The 16987-nt window shown below is 43.4% G+C and overlaps 1 protein-coding gene across 3 annotated transcripts in view; it reads right to left on the bottom strand.

The window, feature by feature from the left end:
* The window catches only part of Arhgef4 (Rho guanine nucleotide exchange factor 4), a 138113-nt gene that overhangs the window by 43090 nt on the left and 78036 nt on the right, over window positions 1-16987 (bottom strand). The window lies entirely within an intron of this gene.

The following is a 16987-nucleotide window of genomic DNA, read 5'->3' as shown; positions in this document are numbered from 1 at the left end:
TACATACTACACACACATGTGTATGCATATGCATACATATACATACTATACCTATGTACATATACACATTACACATGCACACACCATATACATTACATAAATCACAGACCCACAGCACACATAACACAAACACACCACAGATAGGCATACTACACATTTTGCATGCACAGACACACCATACATGAATGCCCACGTTATCAAATATAGCACACAATCACACCACAAACCCATGTACACATTTTAATATATTATAAGCAATTATATTATAATGATATAATAAACACATACATCTTTTCCTTTCTTTTCTCTCTGGTTCACAAAGAGTTAATGAGTTGCAAACCTCTCACCTGACCATTGAAAGGTCCTTGAGCCAGAGATAAAAAGAGACAAGTGTTTATCAGCACAAATAGTAAGAGAGTTACAGAGTAAGAGACCAGTGTTTATTAAAGCACAAATAAGGAGATTATAGTACCAGCAATTATTGGTCTTCGTCCAACGCTGTGCCCTGCCCTGCACCATTCTCCTAAAGGCTGGGGCAAGCCCCTGCATAGCGAAGCTTGGCCCGGTCCTCCCCAGTCTGTTGGTCCTGACTATCTGTCTCAGTGAGCTCCTCTGCCTCTCAGACTTCCAACTCAAACCTCAGGAGCTACGGATTGATCTGCTGCTCTCCTCGAGGCTCCTTGGGTCCCTTTAGGGAGGGCTGGGTGCAGCACAGCTGTGATGGCCAGACTTCACTATCATCCTGTTTCCCAGCATGCTCTGCACCTGATGGCAGGTTGATGGAGAAGGAGAAAGATGGCTAACTGTGGTTGTGAACTGGGTTGAGACTCTGGGGATTTGTATGAGACTGAACCACGTAGGTTAATATATCTGAATGTTTGTTTCCCAAGTGGTCTACTGAAAGGATTAGGACCCATGACCTTGTTGGAGGAGGCATGTCATTGGGGGTGGGTTTGAGGTCTCAAAGTCCACAACAGGCCCAGTCTCTGCCTCTTGCCTGAAGATTAGGACGTAAACTCTCAGCTACCTGCCTGCCTGGCTCCCTACTTCCCAGCCATGTTGATCTTGGACTAACCCTCTGAAACTGTAAGCAAGACTCCAATGAAATGCTTTCTTATATAAGTTATCTTGGTCATAGTGTCTCTTTACAGTCAATAAAAGAATAAATACAACGGAGGCACTTCCAAACGACCATTCTGAGACCTATACCCTGGGAAATTGGTCTTAGGCTGTGGCTAGACTTCTCCCTTTGTGCTCTGGAATTTCTTCCCCTTTGGCTCATAGACAAGAGCTTTAACATATTGTCTACTTTAGTTCTATTAGGTCTCCGTCCTTGGGAAGCCCCAGCCCTAATTTGCCACCACTAGCTGGCAATATCAACACATTGTTGAAGTTATTTATTTACTTATTTATTTGTTTGTTTGTTTGTTTAGCTTCCTTCCCACACCATGCTTGGCATATAGACAGAATGCTGTGGGACTTGCCAAGGGTCAGACCTAGCCAGCTAGGCTTTGGCACAGCTCTGCACTCCTGGCAAAGGTACCTCCTGCAGGGGCCTCTTTGCCTGGGACTTTATCATGCTGGTCTTTCTTCCTCAGATGGACAGCACCTTAAATACCAGCACTCTCTTCAGCTCCTGGTATTTTTCTGCCAACATCCCTTCCCCTGCTCCTACTCCTAGCTCTAGGAGTGTCAGGAGGCCTTTGTTCAGTGAACCAGGCAAGGCAGGCAGGTGCTAGAGTTGTAGCTGAGAGCTTGCATCCCTCAGCACTGAGAAAATGCCTTACTGTAGGGATACATCTGACCCTTGTCCAGAGCTGTTCTGTCCCACAGGGAAGAGGGACCAGTAGAAACATCAGCATTTCTGCTACCTCTGCCTACACTGCTGCAGTGGAGGGTCTGAGGCTAGACCATCACCAGTCACATACTCTATGGGAATGTCTTAGACTACAGATCACAAGTCCTATAGTGCCTACAGCTGCAGTGAGGGTTAGAGGTTGGTCCATTACTGGTGGTGGTAGTTAATATTGACTGTCAGTTTGAGAAGATTTAGAATCACCTACAGCATGCTTCTGAGAGATTTTCTAGATTAGGCTAATTGATGTGGGGAAATCTATCTTAAATCAGGCTGGGGCCCCACCCCAGCGTGAGTAAAAAGGGCAACACCACCTGAACGTCAGCATTTGTCATGTGACCAGCTCCCTCCTCAATCTCCTAACACCAGGAGTTCCATGCCACGCTGCACTCTATCCGGAACCAGGAACTGATAAACCCCTTCTTCCTTCCATATGGTCAGGAGCCATCATAGGACAAGCTAATAACTAGCAGGTGATCATCCTGAGATGACCGCCTTAGATTAACCTTTACAACGGACCTCCGGCAGGCAAGGCCCAGGAGAAAATCCTTTTAGGAAAGAATCCTGCTATTAATATGCTTTCCTGGCTATTATTAAACATAAATAACAACCAGTAGGTATTAGCCCTCCCTTTTGAGCAGATCTATGAAGATCTGTCTTGTAGATGCTATGTAGGCAAATATATGATTTCTTAATTCTTAGTGATGATCCTATAAGAATTCCTAAAATCATATCAATGTTTATTAAGCTCTTTTAAAGTGGGACTGCCATTAGGTCTTTTTTTCTGACAGTCAAAACTGCAATGAGAACTCTGCCAGTCTCCCAAGTGTCACCAGTTAATTGCTCTTAGATGGAAACCAGACTTTCTACGACTCAGAACACAACCCAAGAGGTTGTAAAACAATTAACCAAGGTTCATAAAAAGGGAACTAGCGATTTATTATAGGTGCTAGGACAGAAGATAAAGTATTAACTGGGTTTAACTATACAAAACTTGACTAATAACTTAGTTATGGTTTTAACCCTTCAGTGAACCTGTGGAGCTGTGACAGGCGATGAGCATTTAGCCAGATAATTGCTCCTGATGGATACGCATGTAAACCTTCAGTTGTAAAGTTCTTATTCGACTTGTGATTTGAATTTATGTGTAAAATTGTGATGACCTTTTTACCATGTGATCATGTGTTCTGAAAGATGTATAAGTGCTGAAGACAAAGAGAAGCATCAGAACTGAGCTGAGGAGAAAAGCTCCCCTTGCCTCACTTAGGATCTTTCCGTTTTCCCCCTTTCTTAGATAGCTTTCATAGGTAAATCTTTACAACTTAGACATAAATGCTATCTTCACTTTTCAAAGTGTCCCTTTTTCTTCCTGCGACTTCTACAAGCAGGCTGAAAGTCGGTTACTTTACTTAATTTCCCCACTGTTAGGCTACAGGTGTCAGGTGTCAATAGCCTAAGCCAGGAGCTTTTTACCCTCAGAAAGAGCAAGAGAGTTTTTAAAGGACTTTTCAGTATAGTTAGAGAGCCAGAACATCTGGCCGGGGTCCCTCAGTCTTTAAAGCCACACCAGAGTCCTATCTGTGCCCCGTCTCTACCCTCTCCAGGTTGGGAGGTACCCAGCACCATAGTTTCTCTCGTCAAGATGTTTTATCACCTTGACAGAAAAGTAACCCAGACACCAGTCACACTCTATTAAGAATGCTTTAGTCACAGTACATGCCACGGGTACCATGGTGGCTCTGTGAGATTATCATGGAGCTGGAAACCACTTTTGCCCATTGTCACCACTGTGGTAAGAATCCTAGCTCCATGGGCACTCGCAGTTTGCGGTGACCTACTCGATGCTCAATTATACAGAGTCTATCAACACGGCCACATACAATATTATGGCCACATACAATAATATGGCATGCTGCTGTTCCCCAGATTCCCTAATGCTGACTCTCTGCTGTCATCTGAAGTGCCTTCCTTCAGCTTAGGAGAAATGTGTACAGTAGAACAGCAGTGCTGTGTGGGGATAACGGTGACACTGTCCCCTGCTATACTGAGCACGGGGCTGTGGGCCTGCTAGGCAAGCACCCTATTACTCAACCACAGCCCTGTCTTTGCTTTTTATTTTGAGTGAGGGCTCACTAAGCTAAGTTGCCCCCGCTGGCCTCATGCTCACTTTGTAGCCCAGGCAGACTTTAGTGTTCTATCTGCCTCGACTACCTGAATAACCACAATTGCAGGACTGTGGTTCCAGCCCTGCCATTACCACAGCCCCTAATTCTGTTCTTTCCTTTTGTTTGGTTTAAATATTTATTTTATTTAAAACACTTCCATGAGATACAGTTTGATCATTGACCATATTCTTCCACCTCCTCCAGTTCTCCCATAAACCAATCCACTTAATGTTCTCTCTCTCTCTATCACTCTTTCTCTCTATCACTCTCTATCTTTATCACTTTCTCTCTATCTCTATCACTTTCTCTCTGCCTCTTTCTCTCCATATCTCTCTCCCTATCTGTTTATATCTCTATCTCTTTATCTCTCTATCTCTTTTTCTCTCTATCTCTCTCTCAAAAAAAAAAAAAAGAAAAGAAAAAAAGAAAAAAAGTAAAGAAAAGCCCAAATAGGAAAACAACCACAAAATCAAAACAGGCAAATTAATTAGAAAGAAAGAAAAGAAAATCACTAAGACAAAAAATACCAAAACAAAGTAAAAAGTGTGTGTGTGTGAGTGTGTGTTTGCACACACTCACACACACACACACAAATCACAAACCTGTAGAGTCTGTTTTGTGTTAGACAACTACTCCTGGGCATTGTGCCTGCCCTGGAGTGTGGTTGATACACACAGTAGCATGCCATTGGAGAAAACTGATCTTCTCTTTCCCAGCAGGTATCAAAAAAGATTTAATTTTTAAATTAATACACACCTGTGCATACAGGCATGTTCCCACCAATGCTTACAGAGGCCAGATGAGGATATAGGATCCTCTGAAGCTGAAGTTATCAGAGGCCGTAAGGCAAGCAATGTCGGTGCTGGGAACCACACTCTGGTTACTTGGTTGCTTGTAGCCGCAGATAGCATTTATAAATGCCAAGCCATGTCTCCCACCCTTGAATGTTGGGTTATTCTGTTTACCACAGTGCTAGAAGTCTATGTTTTTCTCAACCTACTTTAATAACAGCTCACCCTCCCCTCTAGCCCACCCCCTACCAGAGGTAATAGAAAAGAAAGGGTATTAGGATAGACCTGTTTAGAAACAGGTTTTTTGGGGGTGACTCCAATCTTCACTGTTCTCAGTCCAGTCCAGTAGCAAACACCAAACACGAACCAGCAGCTGCAGTCCAGTATACTCAGCAGACACTACACACATGAATCAGCAATCCAAAAGAAACCGCACCAGCTCGAGTCTAGAGAAGTGGCAAGAAGCCACAGGAACCTCAGGAGAAGTTCTTTGGTGAGTCTCTATGAAGTCACAAGTGGAGCTCACCACTCAGTGTAAGGTGAGCGAATACATGCGTGTCATCAGCAATGACTAGTGACACAGAGTAAGTCAAATCGACACCAATCCAATTGATGCTCCATCTCCCACTGTCTCTGGGGTCATATTTATATTCATTCTAAACGTCACTCATCCTTTCATGTGTCTGCTATAGCAAAACATCCTTTTACCTGTGTCTGCTTCAGCAAAGCATTCTCACACATCTCTCTTTAGCAAAACGTCCTTTTACTTGTGTGCACCAGCAAACCTTAATTTGACACAACTGACTTTACAGAGAAGCCAGACTTTTCCACGTCAGTCTCCACTTCTCCAGCACTGGGATCATAAGCACATGCACCACCCCCAGCATTTTAACATGAGATGGAAGGTTGTGAATCAGCTATTTACATTCACATGCTGAGAAACTGGAAGACTAGCAAATGAACCCAAAGAAGGAGGGAGACAGAAAACAACAAAGGTGAGAAAGAGGTCGGCCAAACTGGGGCTGGGAAGATGGCTCCATGGGTAAACTGCTTGGGGCACAAGCATGAGAACTGAAATTCAGATCCCTAGCATCCACAAACCAAGCCAGGCAGCATGTTCTTGCAACCTCAGTGGTTGAGGAGACAGGAGGTTCCCTGGGGCTCACAGGTCAGTCAGCCTCGCTGAATTCATAAGGCCTGGGTTCAGTGAGAAACTGTCTCAATAAGGTAGCAAGAGATAGAAGAAACACCTGATATCAACCTCTGGCCTCCACGTGTGCCTGCAGAAACATGTACACTCAAACATATCTTCATAGGACACCCCCACAAAAGACATCCGTGATTATAAACAGAAAATCAACAAAGGAAAAAGGTTGCTTCCATATGGAAACATACTACTGTTGAAGCTTCACACACACACACACACACACACACACACACACACACACACACACACACACCGGGATGTATGCATGGGGAGTTAACCTATAAGGAGGGTAAATACCCTCAAACTAGATACCACATGCTAACAAATGGGTTACATCATTCTTTTTAGTTGTTGGCCAGTGGGGTTCTGTGGTAGTTTGAATAAGAGTGTCCCGCCCCAAAGCTTATATATTTGAATAGCTAGTCCCTAGGAAGTGGCACTACATGAAAGATTTAGACAGATTATAAGGTGTGGCCTTGTTGAAGTAGGTGTGACCTTCTTGAAGGAGGTGTGTCACTGGCGGTGGACTTTGAAATTTCAAAAGCCCATGCCTTGCCCAGGCTCTTTCTCTCGGCCTGCAGATCAGGATGTAGCTCTCAGCGACTTCTCCAAGACCATGCTTGTCATGTTTGCCACCACACTCCCTGCCATGATGATAATGGACCGAACCTCTGGATTAAATTAATTAAATGCTTTACTTTATAAGTGTTGCTGTGGTCATGGTGTCTCTTCACAGCAATAGAACAGTGACTAAGACAAGTCCTACAGACTCCCAAACATTGCTTTTGGTTACCCTCCAGAACTTGACAATAAGACTAAAGACTTCACATGGTTGAGTCGTAACATGGAAGCCAAATGGGTACTGACCTGGAAGCTTCCGCTCTACTGGCTAGCTTTCATGATGCTGGTAGATGCAGTCATGCTACTGGAGGAGGAAAGTAGTCATCGGTCTTGCCCAGCTGTGAACACTATGAGCTATAAACAATGATTGGCCTGGCTAGAGATGCCCACTGATGTAATAACGGCATGGACAGTATGTGAATTAACAATACTTTCTGATTGTACTTAAGACTCACTCCATGATGAGATTCAACCCATACCTGACACCATTAATAGAGTCAAGAACCCACAGCTAGACAGGTCATAGACCCTAGGGGAAGAGTCTACTATTATTAATGTACTAAATGGACATAGTATTAAAATGATTCCTAATGACTTATTACTCCACCCTTAGGTCAGTACATCTTTCAATCCTCATCAGAGAAGCTCCTTGCAGCTGGCTGTTAACTCAGAGACCCACATCTGGCCAATGTGTACAAAAGAGGAGACTCTGGGATGTTAGATCTTAAATGGGACATTTATTTCACATCTCTCCTCCCAAGGCTTAGGAATCTTCGCAGAAGAGTGGGTAGAGAGATTTAAATAGCCAGATGTGGCAGATGAGTTCAGTAAAACAATGATTTCTGAACATAACAGGGAAACTGCACATACGAATCCATCGTGACTATGACAACACACACAAAGCCTTCATAAGCTCACGGAAGAAAATAAAAATTCCCAATATGGAGTGGAGGAGATGGAAAGCAAGTCCCATGCCTGGCTGACTGGCGTTTGACATGGCAGTCGAGTTACTGGCATTTGAGAGCTGAGGAGCGAGAGAAAGCATGTTTTCTTCAATGGCATGACCCCTCCCAGATAGACAGTACTCCTAGAGCTTTGCAGAAGTTGCCTGCAGTAAAGAAACTAGAGGGGTAGAGACAGGAGGATCATGAAAAATCCAGAGAAAAATACAGAGAATCCAGGTTGAGTTGCTTCTGTGTGTCTAGAGTGAAAAAAATCAATGAGTAATCTCACGCCTACCAGGAAAGGACATCCAGATGGGTGAGTTTTCTGTGTTTGTAGTGGGACTGCAGTTGTAACGTTAGTGGAGCTACAAGCTTCCTCTGTGTGACTGTGTGTTTACACATCTGCAAGTCAGAAAGGCTTCTTCCTCTCAGAGTGCTGCATGGAGCAATTTCCTAACTCCAGATACTGTTGCCACATTTTTTACCAAATCCCCCACACTGATCCAAGGGATACAGAGATTAAAAACAAGCACTCAGGCAAAATGACTATTCCTAAAATTACCAGGAATTAAAGATATAGAACCTCAAATGATTAAGCAGGGGAAACAAAAACAAAACAAAACAAAACAAAAAACCTGAGAAAATCTTGCAAGAAATAACTTGAGATTTTTAATGTGTCATGGTCACAAGGTTTACTTAAAACGTTGATAAATAAGACTAGCTTAATTTTCAGTTTAATAGATGCTGCTATATCTTGTCGTTTTAAAGAAGTTTGTGTGTATGTGTGTATGTAGTGTCTGTGCATGTCTGTACATGTTTGTGTGCACATGGAGGCCTGAGGTTAATGGTTGGTCTCTTCCACGGTTACTCTTTCTTTACCTTCCTTTTCTCGATAAGGCCTCTCACTGAATCTGTTTCCCAAATGGCTAGAGTCTCTGGCAAGCAAACTTTAGGGAGTGTGTGAGATGGTTTTATATCAATTTGGCCCAAGCTAGGGCCATCGAAGAGAAGGGAATCTCAGTTGAGAAAATGCCCCCATAAGAGCCAGCTGTAGGAAAGCCTGGAGGGCATCTTCTTAATTAGTGACTAATGGGGAAGGGGCTATGATAGGTGGTGTCATCCCTGGGCTGGTGGTCCTGGGTTCTATAGGAAAACAGACTGAGTAAACCATGGGGAGCAAGCCAGTAAGCAGCACCCTCCATGGCCTCTGCATCAGCTCCTGCCTCCAGGTTCCTGCCATGTTTGAGTTCCTGTCCTGACTTCCTTCAATGATGAATTGTGATGTGGAAGTTTAAGCCAAATAAACCCTTTCCTTCCCAAGCTGCTCTGCTCATGGTGTTCCACAATGGCAGTAGAAACCCTAAGGCTCTCCCTGCTTCCAGTGGTGGGGTTACAAGTATGTGCCCCTACGCCTGACTTTTACTGGGAATTTGAAATCAGGTCTTTATGTTTGTGCAGGCACCTCTTTTCTGGTTTATTAATGATGAACATATTTATACGTTTTTTTATTCTGTGTGCATACGTCATTCTTAAAGTTATGTGGGCTTTCTGATGGAACAAGCTAGATAGAGTTAATGCTTACGATTATAAAATGAACATTTATGTTTAATCAGACCTAATCGCCACCCTGGCTAATCTCCCACTGTGAGGTAGAGAGACAACTTGGGAGATAATTCCCACAATTTTCAGGTAAATTAGAGCTCTGTGCTAACTAATGGATACTGAACTGATGCCATGGTCATTTCAAAGATAAAATCCCGAGCTGCTAATTACTAACCATGTTTTTTCCCACACACTCGCCACTGTCTGAGTGTTACAGACAGGTTGTATGTTAAGCTGGTTAATACTTGTTTTTCCGTTTTTTTTTTTTTTGTTGTTGTTTTTTTTTAAGTTTTAGATGTACCATGACATCTGTAGAAAGATGAAAGCTGTAGATCTCTCTTAAGGGAATTATTTGTTATGCTCTTAGCTGCCTACGGCCTGAAGAGTATTTATTCATCATTCATTTATTTAGACAGGCTGTCACTATTGCCACCCAGGTTGCTCTTGAACTTGGTATCATCATCTTCCTTCAGCCTCCTAAGTGCTGGGATTCCGGGGCTTTACCATTACTGGCAGCTTAAGGAGTTTTTAAATAATGTTTTCCAAAAAAAACTAATAAAATACTTTAATATTATTCATTAAATATTTATAAAATAAAATTAAATCATATTTAATTAATAAATATACTTTATTTAATAAATACTACACTTAATATGAAATACTGTACTGGCTAAAAGTGAAAGCATTTGGCTTCCACTCTGATAAGGCAGATTCTTCTGTTCCTAACAAGCTGTGGTCAATTGTGTTACTCTAATAATTCACACACCAGAACGTCTGTGGGTCACAGTCATCACTGACTTTTATGTTATCTCGTTATGCTCTTTATAATTAAAACAAACAAACAAACAAACAAAGTAACCCTAAAAGTCCCCCACTGAGGAAAGAGTTGAGATCCTTTGCAATCATTTCTATTTAAAATACTTTGTCACCAAGCTGGTTAAGTAGGCAAACAGGTGATGTCTTGGTAAGTAACTGTGGTTGCCGTGTAAGCATGAAGATACAAGTTTGAATCCCTGAAGCACTCACAGAAAACACTGTGCATAAGACTAACTTACCAGTACCCTGGGTGGCAGAGACAGGAGGGTTAAGGCGTTTCATTGGCTACCAGCCTAGCTATGGGTACATTGAGAGATCCTGTCTCAGGGGAATCAGGCAGAGTACAAGAACAGGATGCCTGATGTCTTCCTCAGCCTCTGCATGTGCAGAGGTGCACATACTGATATACACAATCTCACACACACACAGAGTCAAGCATTCCTCTTGGTCGCTCTTGATCTCATCTCAGTCAGCATTCAGACATAACAGCTCTTGATAACAACAATGGAGTAAACGACAACCTTTGCACCTGTACCTGTATCTCTGAGACTTCCCAGAAGACCTATGGAAAGCTGTGTAAAACATTTCTTCTTTCACCTGTACAGAAAACAAACACTGAAGCGTGTGTGGTGTGCTACTACTGGTAGACGGCTAGAGAAGAGACACCAGACACTAAGAAGCGCTTAGCTTTTCCTGGGCTGAAGCCACAGGGGTAAAGTGACAGCAATATTTCAGAAACTATACAACCCTGTGTGTTGCCTGGTGACACGGAGGTGCCTAGCTGTCCCTGCGTGATGTCACTTGCCAGAGCCCTGGTGCTGCTCTGTGTTGCGTCAAATAAAAGAATGGTGTCTTCAATCCTCATGTCACTGATGCACAAAATGCTGGTGGGGTCTCAGCTTGGCCTCTTCAAGCTCGAATCTAGCTTTTGACCCATCAGTGGGCTACAGCACTGACTTCCCATCATCTCCCTACAGATACAGTGGCAAATGGCTGCTCTGCCTCACTCCATCCTCGTGAAATCTATGGCCGTCCCTCACATTACCTTGGTGTGTTCTGACCGTGTGTGTGCTCACATAGTCATGATAGAGCCTTATTTTTTAAAATTATCACCATATTAGTTATTATAGAAAAATACTCTGACCAAAGCAACAATAAGAAAGAAAATGTTTTGGGTTTGTTTGTTTGTTTCATTTGTTTGATTACAGTTCCAGATAGAATTCACCATAGCGACATCCAGGCAGCAGGGTGAGAAGTTGGCTGACCACACACAGGAATGAGAGGGGAGGGGGGAAGAACAGGAACTGGAATAAGACTATAAAACCTCAAAGCTTATCCCAACCCACCCCCTCCAATGTCATACTTCCAGCAAGGTTCCACATCCTAAAAGCTCCCAAACCTTCCCAAGCAAGTTCAGAGGTCAAAGGGTCAAATCTACAAGCCAATGAAGGACTTTGGAGGTCTAATGAGTCCTTACAGCCACCTGCCATCTTTCTTTCTTTCTTTTTTTATTCAAAAACCATTTTTATTAGATATTTTCTTCATTTACATTTCAAATGCTATCCCGAAAGTCCCCTATACCTTCCTCCACCCCCACCCCCCGCGCCCTGCTCCCCAGCCCACCTTGCCATCTTTCATACACAGTTCATAGTTTTATAGTACAGTTTTGTTGCTGTTGTTTGTCTCATTCCGATGCTTCGGCTGCCAGCCCGAATGTTTATTTTTTGGCAAGAAGATGGGCTCAGAGCCCAAAAGGATCCTGCTAGGTATATTCAGGTGCAGGCTTCTAACTAAGCCAGGGGCTGGAGAGTCCTAGGGGGAAAATGATGGCTGCAAGCAGGATGGAGCTGAGTGAGAATTAAAAAACAAAACAAAACAAATGAGAGGCTGTGGAGGGGATGGCTCAGTGTGTAAGGGCATTTGCTGTGCAAGCAGGAAGACCTTCCCTGGCCCTCATGCTAAAACAAAACAAAATAAAAACAAACAAGACAAAAAAAAAAACAAAAAACCAACAACAAACAAACAAAACCCAACCAAACCAAAAACAAGACAAAACAAAACAAAAAAAAACCAGCACAGCATCATGCCAGAGCAGAAACAAAGAGCTGCTAGAGCTTCCTCCACCCTCCTAGCTTGAGATTCAGTGAGAGTCCCTGTCTCGAAGGAGTAGGAAAGAGAGCAGTAGTCCTCTGGCCTGGGCATGTATCCTGTACACACAGGCTTACACAGGCACCCCACCCTGTGTATGCACACAAAGAAAGCCAGTGCATTTAGGAAGGATGACCCTGGCTTTTATTTGGAACACTGCTGACATTTTAATGCAGTGTTTCTGAATTCGTAAAGAGCTCATGCTAAAGATAAATAATCCTTAATTCACCAACAGCCATTTAGACCTGGCTTTTAGAAACTGAAACCAAACATTTGTATATGTGATACATTGTGTCCTTACTTTACCACACCAGGCCCACCCTAGATTTTGAGAACTCTTCTTGACTATTCTCATTTTCGTGGGTATATAATTACAGGCTTAGTAAGACATCTGTCCTCCCTCACGAGCCCTCACATCTCTCTAAGAACCTGTATGTAGTTAATGGTAGCTGTGGGAAGGAGAGATGTTTTCTTCAGTGGTGTAGCCACTGGTAAGATGCTCATATTGTGTTATGGCTCATCATCCACACTCCTGCAAGCAACCTTAAACTCATCACAACACACACACACACACACACACACACACATACACACACACACAGCATGGATGAAGAACAAAGTGCCCTGCCATAAAGGCTGCTGTTAGTGGTTTACAGCTGCTTGGGTGCCTGTCTTTAACAGAGCATCCTTCTTAAACAGGCTGGTCCAGCCTGGGCACTGTAATCAGTATCTCCAATAGTTGCCTTCCTAACAAGGAGACCAGACTATTTTTAGATGACTTGTTACTGCATCTCAATCGTCCATCATGATGGGTTTCATGAACGCAGACAATGTCCCGGGCATATCCATCCTTACCCTTCACTCTCTACTCTCATCATTCCCTTTCCTAATTAGCTGAGAGCTCTGGAAGCTACAGGGCTAGGGGTAGGAATGGTGGGGGTAGGGGTGGGTGGGAGAGTGGGGGTGGTGAAGGGAGGGAGGCAAAAGGGGGTAGTGGAAAGTCCACCCTCTAATCTAATGCTAATCTAATCTAATGCTAATGCTGTCTGTGCTTGCTCCTCAGTTGCAAACCCAGGCCCTAGTACTCTCCTTGCTGCTCTTTCTGGGGACTTTCCAAACCACTTGGCAATAATCTAGTTGTATGTGGTGGGTGTTTTGTTTTTGTTTTTGTTTTTTGAGACTTAGCCTTATGTAACCCAGGTTTGTCTCAAATCTAAGTATACTTAGCTTTTATGGTGCTGGGGTGTGGTGCCAGGCTTCCTTCATGCATGTTAGGTGAGCATTTTACCCACTGAGCTGTATTCTAGTCCCAGTACTAATTCAGCTAAGGATTAGCTAGGAATACCTTCCTAGCAATCATCTTTCTTAAGAGATAAATTCAAGTCTCAAGCATGGGCTTTGTTGCAGTCATATGACCGAACAGAAAACAGCATGCTACACATACCAGCTTCGTGGGAGTGTCCAGCTTAGAAAGACACCTCTAAGCTCAGACATGGAGCTTCACAGAGTTTACTAGAAAAGGTTCATAGTGGCTTGAACGTGCAATGTCCCTCCAAGGCTTAGTCAGTGACCTGTGGAATTATTCTGAATTGTATAGAGTCTTTGGGGAGGTGGAAAATGGCCAGAGGAAGTAGTTCCCTAGGGGCTGTGGAGCTGTGAGGGTTCTATCTGGCTACTGTTTGCAGCCTGCTTGCTTGTTCCCTGGCCAGCTGTGGTGTGAGGAGGCTCAGACACACACTCCACTGCCATGGGCTCCAACGTACCTGTCCACCAGCACATCTGTCTGACACGATAACCCAAACAACCCTTTAGGCTGCTTCTATCCAGTATACTGTAACAGAGGCATAAAATGTAACTAATACAGCACCAGGCGTTTTATTTTAGTCTTAAAATCATTTATAATTCATTTGAATTTTTCTCTACTCTTGATAGTATAGAAAACCAGTGACCAAATGGATGCCATAGTGAAGGAACCAGGTCAAGCCAATGTTATTTATAGTAGGGGGGTAATGGGAATTCATCTGCTTAGTTTAAGAGAGCAACGACAACCAGGTCTTAATCAAGGTAAGTCATGATGCTGTCTTCCTACCCTCCCTCCATATAAAAACTGAAAGGGGAGGAAACACGAACCTCTGTCTGAGGGACTGTAGGCAGCTAGAAAGATGTAAGACATTTTTTTTCAGTGCTATAGTCACTAGCAAGGTACTCATCACCCTGTACCCATGATCCTGTAAGCAACCCCAATGAAAGACAGACAGACAGACACACACCAACGTGCGCGCGCGCACACACACACACACACACACAGAGAGAGAGAGAGAGAGAGAGAGAGAGAGAGAGAGATTTGCCTGTCTCCTCCATCCTGATATTGTATTTTTCCTTCTCACTTGACACATACAAACAGACCTGTGACTTGAAGTTCTGTTTTGCTGTAACTGCTAAAAATTCATAACCCTGGAGAGTGTGTGAGCTGCCAAAACACTATTCCACGGTGCCCACTGAGCCTGCTCCACACCCAGCACACACATCACAGCACATCACATCAATCCAGGCCTGAAGCAGCTCAGATGCAGCAAGTCACCGTCTTCCTCTAATCCCCTGTAGGGCTTAATCCTTCCTCCCTCCACAGGAGTGAGCACTCCTCCCTAGCAGTCTTTCTCCAGCGAGATCACTTGGTCTGAGATGAAAATCTAAAGTTACTCAAGGGCTTGTTTTCTCAGTTCTCTGCAAGGATGACACTCACTGTAGGCGGGAAGAAAATGAATTCACCGAGTTCTGTGGCTGTCTCTGTGATCAGGAGCAGTTCTGCCTAGGAATCTAGATGAGAGACACTGGTGATGTCAGATTCTCACACAAATCGGCCTCATACATAGAAGGACCTTCTAAGTTTAGCACCCATTCCTGGTCAGGCAAGGTTTGACCACCACAGCAGGGAATAGGGGGCAGAGGATGGGAGTGGAGCAGGGAGGATGTAGATGTGACTGGAACTTCCCTCCCCAGCACCTCTGGATGCTGTCCAAGGATGCTGTCTTGTCTGTATATAAGGTAGTTAATAAATCGATTAATGTGTGGATCTGAATATATGTATACAATTCATATATTAGAATATGTAATAATAGATCAGCTTACAAACAAAGCTACAGATAGAAATAGGATTGAAAAATAGTCAAATTTGAAGCTTATTGTAAGTTTGATAGAATTTATGGCAATTCAGTGTCAGCTAGTAATGATATATTCTGCATTAGAATAAAAAATAATAGCAGGGGTAGAAGGCTTAGAATAAATAAAAATTTAATTCATGTAGTATATAAGGGAAAGTTAATATATTTAGTTAGATTCGTTATAGAAATAAAGAGCGGTAGTATAAGTAGAATAAAGATTATAATAATTGAGGATGAAACTATATTTATTATTTTTATTTGGAGTTGCATCAAGGTGTTTGTTTCCTAAGACCAATGGATTACTTCTATCCTGTAAAAGTAAGAAAGCCATGTGATTAACATGGGGACATGAATTAGCAGTTCTCGCATGCTTTCTTGGTAAATAAGGAGGATTACCTCCTCTTATTAGATTCACAGTCTAATGTTTTTTAAAACTATATTTGCATAGTGTTAAGCCTGTAATAAGTTGAGGATTAATAGTTAATAAAATAAGTGGAATAATATGAAGGGCAATGAATGTAAGTTCTCATGTATGTGAAGGTTGTAAATTATTTATATGATTAATAATTAGCTTGCCTCATTGGGTTGTAGCAATTACTTTCCAGATACCTCCTGCCATGTGCGGGATCTGACATTTGCTTCGGAGTCTCAAACAATCCTGACTAATGTTGCACTCTACTCTGTGGTCATATATTGCAAGACAGCTCAGAACCACTCAAGAGGCAGCCCTGTGTAGTGTGTTACCTGGTGCCTACTCTGGACCTTCAGGTAAAGGTCACCACTGTCTCTGGAATTCATCACCCTGCCCCAGTGCCCTGGGCTGGACTTGGGGGTCTTTGGATCTCAAGCTGCCTAACACACCCTTGCCATCTCTGCTTACCCAATTCTGTCTTATTGGTACACAAATTTTGGCATAGAAAGAAAAGGGAAGGGGGCTCTGGGCGTTCAAGTCATGGGGTCATCACAAAAAAAAAAGTCTGGGCTGGGTTTGCAGTTCTAGAGGCCAGAGGAAGTATACCTTCCTACTCCAAAATACAAGGTATGCTTTGGGGGTAAAGCCAAGAGAAAGGGCTGTTTGTCGGATTGATTAAAGTCTCTCTGAGGATGTTATCTTGGTGCTCAAAAAGGTTCTATTTAAGCTCAAAAGGAGGAGAAACAGTTTCGGGGAGGGGGAGTCATCGAGGGATAAGAGCCATCATAGTAGAAATTGAACCGTGCAGCTGAACAGTTGGGGTATCAGACTTTTCTGAATGTCATGTGTCTGTTGAGAGAGAGAGAGAGAGAGAGAGAGAGAGAGAGAGAGAGAGAGAGAGAACGAACTGATAGGAGTTTTGGAATACTAAAAACAAAGGTCTGTAAGTATTTCCTTCCCTTTTCCAAACCTACTATCGAAGGAGGTTCATGTGTCTCAAGGGGCCCCGACGGCTCTGCTGGAGCAACTTTTATTGTACCCCTCCTCAACACAGTCCTTGCTTCATCCTGGGGGTGGGTGGGGTGGGTGAGTGTGTGTGTGTGTGTGTGGGGGGAGTTGCTGCCCGCACGGTCCCCTCACTCCTGTCTGCCTGGCTTTGATGCACACTTCAGTCTCATCCCTGCACCTCGGTGAGGCCAGCGGCATTCTCAGGCAGAGCATTGCAGAACAAGGAATAACGGGGCGCACTCCCTCCTTGATTTCCC

The sequence above is a fragment of the Mus caroli genome, unplaced genomic scaffold (genome assembly GCF_978045245.1).
Source record: "Mus caroli unplaced genomic scaffold, Mus_caroli_1 scaffold_1, whole genome shotgun sequence".
NCBI classification, from domain to species: Eukaryota; Metazoa; Chordata; class Mammalia; order Rodentia; family Muridae; genus Mus; species Mus caroli.
Note: the sequence above shows the minus strand (reverse complement) of the source record. Positions and strands in the feature narration are given on the sequence as shown.